This window comes from Microtus oregoni, unplaced genomic scaffold (assembly GCF_018167655.1).
Source record: "Microtus oregoni isolate MIOR12 unplaced genomic scaffold, Mior012 000044F_ref0000062, whole genome shotgun sequence".
Taxonomy (NCBI): domain Eukaryota; kingdom Metazoa; phylum Chordata; class Mammalia; order Rodentia; family Cricetidae; genus Microtus; species Microtus oregoni.
Genome location: NW_024543218.1, coordinates 5,446,683 through 5,463,653, shown reverse-complemented (window position 1 = coordinate 5,463,653; position 16,971 = coordinate 5,446,683).

The following is a 16,971-nucleotide window of genomic DNA, read 5'->3' as shown; positions in this document are numbered from 1 at the left end:
AGCCTGTGGGGCAAGGACTGTAGTTTGTGGAAGGATTGAGGTGAGGAAAGGAGGAGAGTGCAGAGCGAGGAAGGTGAGACAGCACGCAGGCGTATTATCAGATGGAGAAGTTGTATGGGGAGCTGAAAAATGGGATGTATAGAGAAGAGAAAGCTTGATAGTGTTGACATTTGCAATGAACAAAGTCATCCTCTAAAAAATCAGGTTTGACTTTGTGTCTGTGTGTATGGCCTGACAGGAACTCGAAGAAGGCACAGAATCTCTTGGGGCAGCCATGAGTTTGGCCATATGGGTCCTGGAAACTGAACTTGGCTTTTAACTATTGAGCCATCTCTCCATCTTGTAAAGCCATCCCCCCCCCCTATTTTTAAATTTAAAATTCTTTAAAATAGAAATGAAGAAAAGTAAGTTAATTTGAAAAGAAATCTGATTTGGGCACATGCTGCTATAAATGGCTGTCTGCCATATGCTGCCATGTAAACCAGAAGATGGAAATACAAACAGTTCCATAGATATTGCTGACAATTAGTTAGCTTGTTGATAAAATTTTATATTAACAATTTGAATCTTCTTTTTTGTATGCTGTAAGTTTCTAGAGTCCATTTTAAAGGCTCCATAAAGAAGAAACCCTCAGCTAGGTACAGTGGTGCACACCATTAATTTGAGGACATAGGAGGCAGGGGCAGGTGGATCTCTGAGCTTGAGGTTAGTTTGGTCTACAGAGAGAGTTTCAGGGCAGCTGGAGCTACATAGTGAGATCTCATCTTAAAAAAAACAGAAATAAAAAAAGATTCTTTATTAATTAATGTTTATGAAGAAAACCATCCCCTGAAGTATTTATTCTTGCTTTAAAAACCATCATTTACTTTTCTTTTGAGATTATAATGCAATTATAATTTGTGTTGTGTTCCAGGATGTGATGTATTTTAAACAAGCTCTTGTTTGCTGCTGAATAGAATATGCAATGGCTTTAAAGGCCGTGCGTGTAATGCTATTCAGTGGGAAGACATGCTTCCTTTTCTGCCTTAATCCTCACAAGATGCTACTGAATTTAACTGAAAAAGATCACATGGTAGCCATGTAGGAAGTGGCCATGCTGTACTCAAGGAAATTAAGGCAGCCAGAAAAACTATTAAAGTCACAGCAGTAAGGTAGGGGAAGGTCGAAATGACATTTCCAATTTAGAACTTCTATTTATAGTCAATGGAATTTTCCGAGTCTGTTCGGCAATGGACTGTCAGGTTCTGGATGTATTTTCAGCTTCAAAGGAAATTTGACTGACGAACCATCTATAATTCCATTCACTCATTCAAGTCTATGCAGTTTGTCAGGAAAAACCAGGAGATTGTTTTGGTAAAAGAACCCCAAAGATACTGTCTATACATCATACCAAGGCTTCATGAGTTGCCTAGAGATAACAACTTAAGGCACGATTCACTTCAAACAAAGACCTTAATGGGATCTGTTGTGAGATATTCTGGTATAGATCAAATTTTGGAATATAGATAATATTCTGGGCCAAATGTTGTTTCTGTTATTAGTATGAATGCAGCTAGATCCCAAATTTCAGAAAGATGCTTTTTCAGAGAAAGGGCATCAAATTATTAGAGTTTTGTTTAGTAACATCTCTTTATGTGTCTTCCTACCTATCATCTGTCTATCAATCAATCAGTCTATCTGTCATCTATCTATCTATCTATCTATCTATCTATCTATCATCTATCAACCTACCTATCTAATCTATCTATAATCTATTTATCAATCATTAACATCTATGCCTTTATCTGTTATCTATCTATTATCTATCTATCATCTATTACCTATCTGGCTGCTTATCTATTTACCTAATCTATCAACAATCTGCCGTCTAGCTATGTGTGTGCTTGTATGTGGGCATGCATATACTGGGCACACATATGGAATTTAGAAGAACATGTACAGAATCTGTTCTTTCCTTACAACAGATCAGCCCAGGGAACTGAACTCAGGTTGTCAGACCTGGCATCAATCACCCTTACCCATTAAACCGTCTCACTGGCCTGAGCTCTTTTCTATTGTATCAGTGTAACAAGGAAATTTATATAATCCGTCAGCAAAGCATACTGAGAGCACTTCCGTCTACGGAGAAGCAGGGAGCAGCTGTGCGTTGTTCCTGATTACCGCATAAATACTTTCCGGCACACTGGATCAGCTGTCTGTTTGGAACCACTCTAGTAGTTCTGAGTGTGATTCGCAGTTGCACCAGGAAATTTAAAACACGTCTGTCAGAGCAAAGAGCAGCTGTTGTGTGAAAAAGGAAGAGTCCGTCTGAAAAGAGAGTCTCGGCATTTGGGGGAAGGGGGTACCAGGGAAAGCCCCTCTGTGGAATTCTATTAGAGGAAATTGAAATAAGATAGAGAGAATGATTTGTCTTAAAGTTATTACTGGATGCATTTGCTAGGAATTCCCATGGCAAAATAATAAATGAAAGCAACTAATTTTGCTCATGTTGTAAGTATAACAAAATGAATCCCTCTGGAGGAATGGGACCCCAACTTGTCAGTTTTCACACAGTGGAAGCCTAGATTGACTAATAGGACGTCTACTCACTTCTGCCTCAGGAGCATTCTTGTTATGATTTTCTGCTTATTATCTTTGATATCTGCAAACCGCAGAAATGCTTGGCCCTTGAATACTTTGCAGAAGCGCCAGAAACCTTGAAAAGTCACTATTGTACCTTAAAATTCCCATTCCATCCAAAGGTCCATGGAGTTCAAAATTTCAGTCTCTGCTGTGCTCCGGGAAACTGAATCATTTAACAGTCCGCAGATTGAATTACTGAACCATAACGTAGGCAGTGATCCCACAGTGACTGGTGTGTCCTTTTCATTCATTTACGTTGTCTCATCTGGTTAAATGTAACAAAGCAGGAAACGGACACAATAGGAAATGACCACAAAGTTGGCCTTGAGGGGACTGTCATGAAAACATGTCTTCCTTCTGTTTCCTTTGAGGGTCCAAAGGCCTCACAGCTTTTTGGTGAATCTTTCTCTGAGGAAGAAGGCTTAGATTCTGTCTTTACATTTTGTTCTTACAAAGTTGAGTGGAGACCTGCCGCTGAAATATTCCTAGAGGAATATTTAGCCTCTATAGCAGAACAGAAACCCAAACCATTCTGGGGTTCCTGGGCCAAGCTGGCTGCCTGATGGGGTGAAGATACCTCCTGAAACAGTCGCAGGCTGAGGGGAAAGGCGACCATGCCTGCGCCTGGTGCATGCGGAAGGTGAAAGTCCAGTAAAACCTGAGTGTGAGTGTGGAGTGTTTGAGCGTTCAGTGCTTGAAAGAGGAACGCTTTCCCAAGTCTCCCTTCCTTTCTCTCCATTGGCTCTAGTTGGAAATCAAATACAGTTTAAGAATTGCTCTGAGGCCTGGAGAGACGCATGCTGCTTAGTGATGGAGAATGATAACTGCTCTTATGGAGGACGGGAGTTTAGTTTCCAGCACCCTCATCAGACTTCTCCCTACCCCCTGCAGCGTCACCTCAAGGGAATTGGGTGCCCTCTTCCTGGCTTTGAGGCCACGTGCATGTGTGAATGCATATGTACACAGACACACAGACACACACACACAGACCCACACACACACACACAGACACACACACGCACAGACACACACACACACAGACACACACACACAGAGACACACACACACACAGACACACAGTAAAGCTTTAAAAATAAAATGGGATTTGAACCTTTGCTGGGTGACCAATCCTTTCTGTTTCATTGGAGATGACTATATAGTTCTGGTGGCGCTGTCAATCAAGATAGCCCAGCATATCCAGCCAATACATGATCGTGTGATCTAACATGAACCAATCAGATATTCCTTCTAGAGCTAAGACTTTGTGCTGTAGAAACAAAAGGATTTGATAGCTTTGGTCTTCCCAGTTTTGGTACAAGGTTGCAACTTTAACAGGTTATCAAAAATTAATGACTTAAAACAAGAGGACTTAATGACTCCAGGATGTCACCATAGTAGGATTAAGGTGTTGGCATGCATGTTCCTTTCTGGAGAGTCTTCAGGACAACCAGTCTCCATGTCTTTTCTCCTAGAGATCACTTATATTCCTTCCTTCATCCTGCAGAGCAGAAGGTCCTGCTTCCACTGTAGCTCTGGCCCTGCCTCTGTAATCCCCTTCCTGGCTAATTCTTCTCTTCCTTTTCCTTTACTCCCCTTTGGGACTTTTGTGATCCCAGCAGGTTCACCAGGGTAATCTACATTCTTCTCTCTGCTTCAGTACCAGCTGATTGTTTGTCTCTTTTTTTCTATGTAAGAGTATGTGTTCATGGGTCTAGGGACTAGGATATGTGTAACTCTGAGGGCATGCTGTTTTGCCTCAGAGTCTCCTTGCTCCAGGTTAAAGAACTGCCCTGTTTGCTATCCAAGGGATTTTAGGTCTCCTTTTTAATTCTTTATAACTATATTTTACCCCATTGAATAAACTTGTCATTTGTGCTTGATTTCACCTTTATTTTGCTTTTTAAAAGTGATTTGATTGAGATAGAATTACATCACCTCTCCTTTTCCTCCTTCCAGTCCCTCCCAGCTATCCTCCCTTGAACCCTCCCATATCACCTCTCAAGCTGATAGCCTCTTTTATTTGATTATTGTTATCTACCTATATAAAAATATGCTGAGTCTGTTTTGGTTGTTTGCTTGACCATTTTGCATTTGACAGTCAACCAAGTGGATCGTCACTGGGAGAGGCTAATTCTACTCCCAGCAGTCAGTCATTAGTTGCCTATAGTTCTTTGTCTAGGAGTGGAGCCCCATGAAAATTTTCCTTGTTCACAGGAGCATGACTATTGGTATGGCCATTGTTTTAGTATTGTTAATACAGCCATTTCTAGAGAGAGTTTCACAGCAGACTTCCTGGCATTCTGACTCTTAAAATCTCTTTGCCTCATCTTCAGTGATGTTCCTTAAGACAGATGCAGGAACTGTGATGCAGATGTATTGGTTGAGTCCGAGTTCCCCATGAGCTGTTGTGTCTCTGTGTTGTGTCTGATTCCATTTACTGTGATGGTCTCTATTGACTGTAAAGAGAGGTGTCTTTGGGGGTGGTGGTGGTAGTTATGCCATCTGTGAATACAAGGGTAAGATTTAGGATATAGAGAGGAATTATGATGGTCTTGAAATGGTTGGTCGTATATTCTTTTCTCACTAGCCCCAGAAAGCTAGGTTTTTAGTAGTAGTCATGGTTTCCCTCCTGTTGAGTGAACTTCAAATCTGACTGGACAGCCATTGGTCACAACTAACATGTGGGTGCCACTCATGTGTGTGTGTGTGTGTGTGTGTGTGTGTGTGTGTTTGTGGATAATTTCAGGTAAATATAAACTAATATGACTTCTTGTGACTTTATCAAATAACCTTCATGTTATTTTTTCTTGTCTCTCCTTGTTCTTCTGTAATAACCTCCCTCCCCACCTGGAGCTCCCTTTTCATTCAGTATTCCATTCCCACTTTTGTTTGTTGTCCCAAAGGATTTTTGGATCTTTTTTTCTAACTCCATTTAAAGATATTGTACCCATCCAATGCATTTGTTCTTTGTGCTTAGAGTCACAAGAAATTTTCTTCTTCTTCTTCTTCTTCTTCTTCTTCTTCTTCTTCTTCTTCTTCTTCTTCTTTTTCTTCTTCTTTTTCTTTGTTTTAGGTACAAGAAACCCTAAATTGACATATTGTTTTTAGGTTCTAGTAGACTAATAAACTAGGAAAGAAACTGATCTCACTCTGTTTTCTCTGTCCTCCTTTCTGTTCCAGTGGAGGACACTAGTAAGTCAAGGTGGGGGAGGCACTTGGAGCTTGGCGTCTGGCATTCTTTCTGTTAATGGGCAGATCAAAGACAGAGAGCTAGCACTGTGTCAAGGTGACTGAGGATGACAGCAGCTGCTCAGCTGTCTGCTGAAACAAGTAGTGAAAGGGCCTGATGTTTATTCTTTCTCAAGGCAGGAGCAGACGATGCAGTGGTTATCAGTTGTTACTTTTTGTGATACTAGCAGAGCCATTCAATTAAATTTTGCTAACATAATTTTTATCCTTTCATTTTCTTTCTTTTTATGCTTATTATTTAAATGTGATGGATCCAACAGGAAGCTATGTCTTGTTCTTTGTAAAAGTCTAGTTTGGCAAATGCTACACTTCACGGTAATGTTAGGTTCTTTATACTTCATGTAGCTATTGATGTGGTTAGATTTAATTCTGTAATAAGTTTTTTTGTTGGCATTTTGTTTCACTGTTTATTTCTCTTTCCTATTTTCTGACTCCTTTTGGATGACCATTAATGTTTTTGAGATATTTTTAAGTATGTGTGTCTCTCTGTGTGTGTATGTGTGTGCTTGTGTGTATGTATATGTATCTGTGTGTCTGTGTCTGTGTGTATCTGTTTCTGTAAGGCTATGTGAATGCCCATGAGGGTGCCTGAAGAGGTTAGGAGAAGATGTTAGATGCCCTGGAGCTGATTGTGAGCCACCCAACATGGGGACTGAGAACCAAGCTCAGGTCCTCGGGAACAGTATATGTTCTTAACCACTGAGTCATCTCTCCAACTCTTAATGATCATTTTAATAACTCGTTTTCTAATTTGTAGACGTTAAGTATTTTTCAACCAACAAGACTCTCCGCCGACACAATAATGCAAATCAAGCCAGATCAGAACAAATTAAAAAAGGAACCCAGGTTTACTGGATGCCAGTGTTCCAGGGTGGAAAGAAGAACCAGAAGACCACAGAAAACTGGGAGACCACATGTTCATTCTCTGGGGGGCAGTTTAAATAGCCTGTGGGAGTGGCCTTCCCTGGGGAGGGGTCATTGTTTGGTGTACTTTCACGGAGGTGGAGTTTGGACTGAGGCAACTCCCAGGGGAGGGAGCTTTGACATAAAACTTTCCATCCAACATTTCAAAGTGGATGCCAGGGGGCTGGGGTAAAGCCCCCAACTAAACATTCCAGACTTTTTGTATAAATGGGTGTCAGGGAGCTGAGGTGACTCTTCCAACCAAACATAGACTTATTAGCTATAACTCTTTGCAATAATGTTGCATTGTTTCAGTAGCTGCCTATGGCAACCATGTTTAATTTATTGTGTTTTACATTCTTGCACTGTCCCATTTTATGTACTTAATACATTTACAACTAATCCAAGATTACTTTCAAATAATGTTACCATGGCTTGTGTGTGGTGGGAGTAACTTATGATAGCAAAAGTACTAGTTTTATCTCCCCACCTACATTTTTGTCATTGCTGTTGTTCATTTTGGTTATATATAAGCATATATATGCTCTCATTAAAGCTGCCTATTGCACGAGATATTAGTTCGTCTTCTTTATTGGCTCCTTTTTCCTGGGTCCTTCTGTTTCTAGAGTGGTGCCAGGCATCCTTCTTATTTCATTCTGATCTCTTTTAAGACCAATACCTCTTATTTTTCTTTAAAGTTGAATATACTGTTTCAATTTGGCCAGTGTGTTTCTGTAGTGAGGGTAATATTGGGACCCCTATCTGCCTGGGAAAACCATCTCCAGTCTCTTACAAGATACTTTTGCTTCTATTTGAGCCTAGACTGACCTTCTGATGAGGTGAAGGAAGCTTGGTACAAAGGCTGAGGGTCAAGTTACTAAGGTCCTTCACTATTATTTCTGGCTGTGCGCTTGCTGATTCTTCCAGTGAATTTTCTTCATAGGACATCTAAAACGACCCAGGAATCATGGCTGGGTTAAACACTTGTGGTTCCACTGAATGTGCTAAACTAGTTGTCTTAGTTAGGATTTTATTGCTGTGAAGAGACACTATGAACAGGGCAACCCTTATAAACAAAAGCATCTAATTGGGGCTGGCTTACAGTTCAAAGGGTCAATTCATTATCATCATGGAGGCAGGCAGGCAGAGATGGTGCTGGGGAGGTAGCTGAAAGTTGTATATCTGGATTCACAGCAGCAAGTCACAGTGATACACTAGCCAGCCTTGAGTTTCTGAGACCTCAAAGCCCATCCTCTACTGATAAACTTCCTCCATCAAGGTCACTCCTCCTAATAGTGCCACTCTCTATAAGCCTATGTGGGCCATTTTTATTCAAACCACCACATTTGTTTCAAATAAAATTTCCTAGTCCTGTAAGAAACTGAAACTCCAAACTTCAACAAGCGATGGTGAAATAAGTCCTACTACAGCCTTCTTCTCTTAGCTCTTCCTCTTGGTCCTCTCAGGATTCCTGTCTGTATCCTCATTATCCATCATGCTTACACTGTTTACTTCAGCTCCTGGAGGTCTCAGCTTATTACTCTTACTACAGCTGATCTCAGGGGAAATCCTCCTGAAGAGAGGGAGGAAGGATTGTAGGAGCCAGAGTGACAAGGACATCACAAGAAAACCCACAGAAATAACTAACCTGGGCTCATAAAAATTAACAGAGTCTGAACCAAGAACCAGGGAGCCTGCATGGGACTGATCTAGGCCCTCTACATATATGTGACAGTTGTGTAGCTTGGTGTACTTGTGGGATTCTCAAAAATGGGAACAGGGCTCTCCGTAATGCTTTGGTTGGCTCTTGGGAACCTATTCTTCATATTGGATTGCCTTGCCTAGTCTAAAACAAAAGAAGGTATTTAGTCTTACTGAAACTGATATGCCTTGCTTTGTTAATACTCATGGGAGGCCTGTTCCTTTCTGAACAGAAACAGAGGAGAAATATATTGAGGGAGAGGTAGAGAGGAGGTGGTAGGAGGGAATGGGAGGAATGGAGAAAGGGGGAACTGTGGTCAGATGTAAAAGAAATGAATCAAAAAGAAAAAAAAACAAGGTTAGTACATCTAAGGACTATTTTAGATCCCGGAATTATGCATGCTAAATCTTTGATGGATTAGGTCTTTGTTACGAATTTTGAAGATGTTGGGTACTATGTGCTGCTTTCTAATGTTGGAATGGTACCTCCAACACAGTGTCAGATGTGCTGGGTACCTATTCCATTCCCCACTGGATCTATGGGTATGAGGCAAATCATGGCCTCATTGGGCAACAGGTTGTATAATACCCTCAGCATTAGCAATTTAAGAGTTTCTTTTTAACATAGTTAAGTAGACAGTTGAACAAGCAGGTTACTGTAATAAAGGCTAGGAACAAAAAGATTAACTTCCCAACCATGGCCATAAGTAGAGTAGTTAACAAGAGGGACCAGGACAACAAAGATTGCTACCAATTGTATGGTGATTTGAATGAAACCATAACCATTCAACTATAAGCTCATTGGGAATGCCATTATTAGGAGGTGTTGCCTTGCTGGAGTAGGTGTGGTCTTGTTTGAGTAAGTGTGTCACTGGGAATGGGATTCAAGGTTTTTAAGCTCAAGTGTCATTCTATCTTCCTGCTGCCTGCCCATCCAGATGTAGAACTCTTGGCTCCTTCTACAGCACCATGTCTGTTTGCATGTTGCCACACTTCCTGCTGTGCTGACAGTGCACTAAACCTCAGAACTGTAAGCCAGCCTCAATTAAATGTTGGTCATGGTCAGTGTCTCTTCACAATAACAGAAACCCTAAGGTAAGTTGTTAGATTCATGATGCCTTCTTTCTCTTTTTGAGCAAGGTTAAGCTTTCTGTAATTACCCCTGACTGGTTGGCATAGAAGTAACAAGTTTCTCCCCTTGTCACACAGAGGCTCCCTTGTTTCATATAAAGGAGGTCCAGTTCTCTTATTTTAAATACCAGCATTGGTGAAGGAGTCTAAGTGGATGTTTTGGTAGGAAACAACCCAAGTTGGTGTTGACTTGGGCACAGAGTTCCTTCAAGTGTTATCTCCCATAACTCGAGCTGATGTCCCAACAGTGGAGGAGTCTGTGATGCCTGTCCCCAGCAAGAGGGAAATGAGAATGGGGACAGCTTGCTGTGTATGGAGAAGCCCAGAATCAGATGGAGGTGGGCCTTCTCCTTTTTTTTATCAGTCCATAAAATTTTTTTCAATTTTTGAAACCGTCTTATTTTGCATACCAATCCCTGTTTCCCCTCCTTCCCTTTGGACACCTGTGGTAGAATGCAAAGATGTGGAATCTCCTTTAGTACAAACATTTTAGAAGATGCACATTTTGTTAAACCATTAGTGCAAGCAAGCCAGGTAGTCTCTGGGGACTGGCAGACTGAAAATGTATCCTTCTGCCATTTATGGAGTTAATCTGTTGTGTGTAGATATAGGAATCTGTATGGGGGAACTTCTTAGGGGATAACTTGGGGACATTAGGCAGACACCCTTCCCTTGGAGGTTACCCAGGGGGAGCTTAGGTTGGTCCTATTTACAGCTATTAGTGTTGGAAGGAGCATATCGTTTGATTAGTTTCAATCCCAACATAGCATGGGGGCTTGGGGCCCAGGCCCAGGCAGCAGTCCTGACCTATGCCCAGTTGGAAATGGTTATAGAACTGCTATACTCTTCCTAGTATCCCAACTACCAAGGGGCTGGCTTCTCGGACTCCTACACTCTTATTCTCAAGTTTATTGGAAGAGTTTCTGGGAGAGGTAGATTAGGGCTTACCACCTTAGAGGGGGCTGAAACTCAGGGGACCCAAGATGGGTTAGCTTGAGCCAATGAGGTGGGTTACTCTAGGTGCAGAATTTTTTTTTTAATAGTAAATTTGTCTGGATCTAGACCATTCAGGTATAATGTGACTGCCCAGGTATTACCATTACACACACACACACACACACACACACACACACACACACACACACACACCCCTTTGGCTTTTTTCTAGATCTTAACCTTAGTGTATTGATATGAGATTGCATTGTTCGTGGTGATGATTTTTTTCTAGGACTATGAAGGAATCAGTGTGCAACCCCACCAAGCACAATGGTATTTGTCTGATTTCTGGCAGCTCCAGGGCAAAATTGGGGTGTGAAGGTGGGAATGTGGGGGTTGGGGAGGGGAGGACAGGTACCATATCAGGTCTTTTGAACAGATAGGCCACTGGACTCCTTTAAGGTTCCAGTGTCTTGTCAAGGATTCCCTTTAGAGGATGGGACCTCCATTTCCCCCTTTCCTTCCCTGGTATCTCTGCTTCCTCACTCTGGGATCTCTGTCAATCTCCCAATCTCCCTGAGTGTTGTCAGTCACTACTTCCTGGGTTGTTCTTAGTTTTTTTTTTTTTTTTTTTTACAGAGTCATTATTATTGTAAACTTTTTGTATAGTTTCTAATATTTGGGATCTATTATAACCTCAAACTTTTTAACTTTTGAACTTTTTTCTTTCTTTTTAATATCTGGGGCTGGCTGCATAACAAGAAAGCAACATTGCTTGCTTGCTGGTTTTCCGGCATGTCATGGCACACAGCAAGCATTGCAGAAGCTCTCCAAGAACCAAGCAGGAGATTCTTTAAAAAAAAAAATATTTATTTATTTATTATGTATACAATATTCTGTCTGTGTGTATGTCTGCAGGCCAGAAGAGGGCACCAGACCCCATTACAGATGGTTGTGAGCTACCATGTGGTTTCTGGGAATTGAACTCAGGACCTTTGGAAGAGCAGGCAACGCTCTTAACCTCTGAGCCATCTCTCCAGCCCCCAAGCAGGAGATTCTTGGGGCTCTTTTATTGCCTCACTCACCTTAGGCAGATCGGTAGGTTTTGTAGGAGCCATCTTTGATCATTCTAAAAAAGACCTAATGAAAAATTTCCCAATCCTCTTTCCTTGGTCAGTGTTGGGGCCAGAGAGAAGGGAAAGCCAGGTCAAAAAGAAGGGAAACTCTGCTCTATCTGGGTGGCATTGTCTGGCAGTGATCTGCCACCCAGCCTCGGCTGTGAAGAACAGCCAGGAGCTGTTGGTAGTCATTCCAGGATGGTTGGTGGGTATAAAAGTCTCCAGGAAACTAATAGTAGGTCTGAGGATGATGAAAGCTATTTCATCACAAGGCTTTTTTAGGGTTACTAATAACACAGTTAGAAAAGGCTGGATACCTGGATGATAGCACTACATATAAGAAACCCGTGAACAAGTCATCTCTGATCCACAAAATGTTTTCCAGGATTGATGTCACAAGGGTCTGGAAGAACTCTTCAGACGTCTGTTGAATGACTTTAACTTTGTCTCAGTGGTTGTGCTATTTTAGGGGAGGAAATGAAAACAAAAAACATTCTAACGTTTCGTTTTTGTTTTGTTTGCTATAAGGATAACTATCAGATATTTGGGCATATGAAAATGGACCTCTGTTTGTGCCCTTGCCTTGGGCTCCTGAAACACTGCTGTGCTCTGACTGGTAATCCATTTCCCTGAGCTCCCTGTCAATAAAGAAGTACAGAGAAGAAGATGGATGGACCCTCTAGTGTCATGCTCCTTCTAGGCATCAAAGAGAGAAGATGTAATTGGCTGGACCTCTAGCCCTGAAGCCTATCGTAACATTTAGTCATCAGCTAGCCTTCCCTGAATAATAGAACTTTTCTCTGAAAAGATTGTACAAAGCATGGTTTTAATGCATCTTCAAAATTGATCCAATCAATAGGTATTCACTGTATTTTCACTGAAAATGAGAAAAGAAATAAGGGTCTAGAATGAGAGGTATAGAATACCATGGTCATTCTAGGAGACTTGAAGTGATTATTTTGGATGTTTTGGGGCAATTTTTCAAGAGACATGGGTTTTTTGTTTGTTTATTTGTCTTTGTTTTTTAAGACCTGGTTTAGGTATTCTGAGTTAGAGTAGCTTAAAAATTCCAAGTAGTTAATGCTTTGATGAATTCATATATTGAAGTACATATGTATAATATATTTTTCTAATTTCGGTGACTTATTCTTTACTATTCTTAGCAATGTATGCATCTCTTCATTTCTGAATTTTACGCTCAATCAGAAATTTCAGATGCCCCATTAATATTTTAAATTGGAACTAGCAAACATTAAAACACACTGACTTGCGAAGGTTGGCAATAGAAAATACAATTCACGTCTGGTTTGCTTCTAATAAGTTTGATGTTTTATTGTCATATAGAAACAAGATGGCATCCTTAGTAAAACTTAATGATATTTAACTTCTTTTTTTAGATTGAAATAGACCAAAATTAACAGCAATATTTTTGATATTACCTATACACAAACCCCTTATTTTATAAATCAAGGCTAGACAGTCCATACGGTAATGGTAAAACAGAAGAAAACAAGTGGGCCACCATGAAGCTGCTTTCCATGGTCCACCTGCTAAAAGGCTTAGGAAATGTGGGTCCCACAAAGAACCATGGGCAGTACCCACAGGCAGGGCACAAAACCGGGACTTCTTCTGACATTTTAACTATAACTGGTTCTACGAAGTTCATTTTATCAAAGCAAAATTTCTATACAAGTTTTTGTTTATTGAGCTTGAAAACTTCTTTAGTGATTTCTGTGATTGTCAGTCATAATTGGGCGTTTTTGTTTCCTTTCTTCAGTGAGTAGGAATGAACCCATGACCTGTACGCCTCAGCTGAGTAAGTACTGTACTGCTGAACTACACCCTCATCTTACTATGAACCCTCCTGCCTTGAGCTCAGTATTCATCCAGGCTGGCCTAAAACTCAATGCTCCTCCTACATTTGCCTCCTGAGTGCCACTATTTCAGATTTGCTAACACATATAAAACTCTTCTCCCAGGTTAAGAGATGCATTGGCTAACTCTCTTCATGCCCTCTCCTGTGATTGATGGCCACCCAATCACTGAGTCTCTCCCTTCTCCAGAGCATCTCTGCTGGGTTCTGGAACAGAACAGTGTTTCAGCCTTTGTGGTCTTAAAGCTGTTTCTCCAGACCAGGATTTTTCTGCCTACAGAAATGCCTGGTGACTAGGTGCTAAGAAACCTTGGGGATTCAAAGTTAACCCCCTGGTGAAGTCTCTTGGGGCTCTATGTTTTCCTTCTTTTGAAAGGTTAAAGGCCAACTCTTTCAATCCTGCTGGTCTACACTCCTGTACTGGGGGATCTGAATATTATACTGTGTTTCCGACAGCTGTTCAGAAGTTTCACCACTTTTTCTTTTCTCTTTTCTTTTTTTCTTTCTTTGCTGGTTCATTGCTCTAATTTTGTCTTCATTAAATTCTTTTAAGTGTTTTCTCTGCCTGCTGTCAGCTTGGTAAGTTCAAACATGGTTGGCATTTCATTGTTTTGAAGAAAGGCCCAAATTCTACAGATCACAATGGTCTTGTGGTTTCTGGTGTGTAGCCTGTGACTCTGACTCAGTTCATCGGGTGTTTTATCTTCCAAGTTTGCTCTTTTAAAATTCTCCACCCACTTCTGGTGTCTGGCTTGTTCCTTTTGGATGCTGAAGGCCAAGACAGATCTGTACTTGACTGGATGCTGTTGGAATCTGTGAGAAAGTCAGCACCCTGCAGTAGCCCCACCCCTCTCCCTGCAGCATCATCAGGACAGACTATTTTAGACTAGCTGGACAGCAGGCTGTCAGGACTACACATGAGTGGGGGTGGAATGGGGTGGCTGGGTGGGTAGAAAAGGACTGTGCCCAGAGGGCTTCCTTTTATTTATTTATTTTTTGGTCTTTCTATGTAGACAATTTTCTTTTCATCAATCTAAAGCCCCTTTTTTCTAGAATTGAATTAGCTTTGTAATGAAGGACTGAAAAAAAAATAAATAATAGGCTGGACTGTCACTCACCTGTAGTTCCAGATACTCACAGGAAGCTAAGACAGAAAATTGTTTGAGCCTTGAAATTGGAATCAACCTTGGAGATAGAGATAGGAATAGAGATAGAGATGATAGATAGGTAGGTAGATATATAGATGAGATATAGATAGAGAGTTCCTATTTTACAATTGGAACATTTTTAGTGGACTAACATAAATTGAAAGTATTGGAAGTCAATTGTGTGTTTAGACTGAGAAGATTCCTTAGCACTAAAGTGCTTGCTCTGTAAACATGAAAACCTGAGTTTGGATCCTTTGCACCCAAGTAAAGACAGAATGTTGTGGCATCTGAAACCCCAGCTCTGGGGGGTTTCAGATCTCTAGAGCCAAATCAGCAAGCTTCAGGTTCAGTGAAAGAGATCATGTCTCAAGAAATAAGGTGGAGAGTCTGGAGAGATGACTCAGTGGCTGAGAGTCTGGATGCTCTTTCAGAGGACATGGATTTGATTCCTAGCACCTACATGGTGACTCACTGCCATCTATAACTCCATTCCCAGGAGAACTAATTCTTTCTTGCCTCTAGAGGTATCAGGCATACACAGAGTGCTCAGACTTATGTGTAGGCAAAACACCCCCACACATATCGTTTTTAGAGGTGGAGAAAGAAAGAAAGACCCTCAAAATTGACCCTCTGACCCCCACATACACACAAGTACACACTTACACAATGTAATGGTCTGTCCTGTCCCTTTAGAGACAAGCCCCACCCACTCCCTCCCTGTCCACCTAGGCAAGCAGATCTTCCTTCTGCTTCCAGGTTGAGCTCCTTCCTTTCCATCTCTCTCCCAAAGAGGCAGCTTCTGTTTCTCTCCCTTCTTCTCCCCTTCCCCACCTCTCTCTCTCTGGTTCTCTTTTTTTCATTCTCTCTCTGCCTCTCTCTCTTTGTCCTCCTTCTCCCTCCCTTTTCCCTTTCCCTTCCATAACTCACTAAATAAATACCCACTTTCTCTGCATGGCTGCCTATCCATCTCTGTTTCTCACCTGATATGTGACTCCCTGCCTGGGACCAGCTACCTTGGTGGCCTGCCATGGTCTTGTGACCCACTGCCTGCTGCTACCACTTGGGGAATGGTGTTGTTTTATTTTTACCATAACACATACTACACATACTTATACCAAAAATGTGTGTTTAATATTCCTAGCTTGCAACCATCATAGCACACAGTGGAGCATGGGTGTTGCCCCACATGATGGAAGGTTGACTGGAAGCTATATTCACAGTCTTGCTCAGCCTATCAAAAGGGAATTTTACTATTCTTCCAGCCAGGCAAGCGCATGCCTTTTCCACCATGCTGGTCTATATTCCTCAAGCTGTAAACCAGTATAAGCCTGCCCACCTTTAAATTGTGCCTATCTGGTGTTTTGTCACAACAATGGGAGAGTAATTCATATAATGAGATACACAACAAGATTTAGTTTGGTGACATGGAACATTGGAATTGTTATGCCCAGATCACAGAGTCTACCCCCCCCCAAAGAAAAATTAACTAGTAGACTGAGTCCTGTAAGTAAAAGCAAAGAGCCTTTATTCTTATACAAGTTTGCAAACTCGGACTCTCTATGTGTTCAATGTATTGGAGTGGTCGAGACTCCTGAGCTCAGTTAGGGTTGAGTTTTTATAGTAGCAAAGGTAGGGATAAAAAATTTCTAATGGCTGATATATATTCTAGGGGTGACCTAGTGAAAAGAGATGGGTATATGTTGGTATCTACAATGGTTGGAACGTCAGGAATTTCCTTTGGATGGTCTGTTTCTAGGTGGTGCTTGGTTAATTTCAGTTTGTGGTCTTTCTTTGAACCAGGTATTGCCTTAGGGTAAACTACTGAGACTCTGTCCTCTATTGAGCTTGTAATGGCTGGGTCCTAGGTCCTACAGTTATGAGTCCACTCTGATTTTTAGTCTGGTCAGTTCAGTCTGTGCAGAGCACAGCAATGGTCTTCCAGATTTGTTTCTTAACTAACGTGTTTTCCCAGTAGAGATGTGTTACTGGAGTTCCTGGCCACTATTTCAAGCATCATAGGAGAGACACCCAAATCACCCCCGAGGCCAAGCACTCTGGAGTTGCTTAGTGATGTTTGTAGATAGTCAGTCACCAATCTGAGGGTCAAGTTCTTGAAGTCACCCAGATCCTGGCCACTTTCTCTTCCTGTCAGTCTCCAGGTTGTGGACACTTCTTCCTAATTCACTTCCTCTCTGCATTTCCCATGCTGACACGGCTCCTTTCCCTGCGGCCCCCATGCCATTGTCCTCTCCTCAGACATTGGCAGTTTATTGAATATCTACTGACAGTC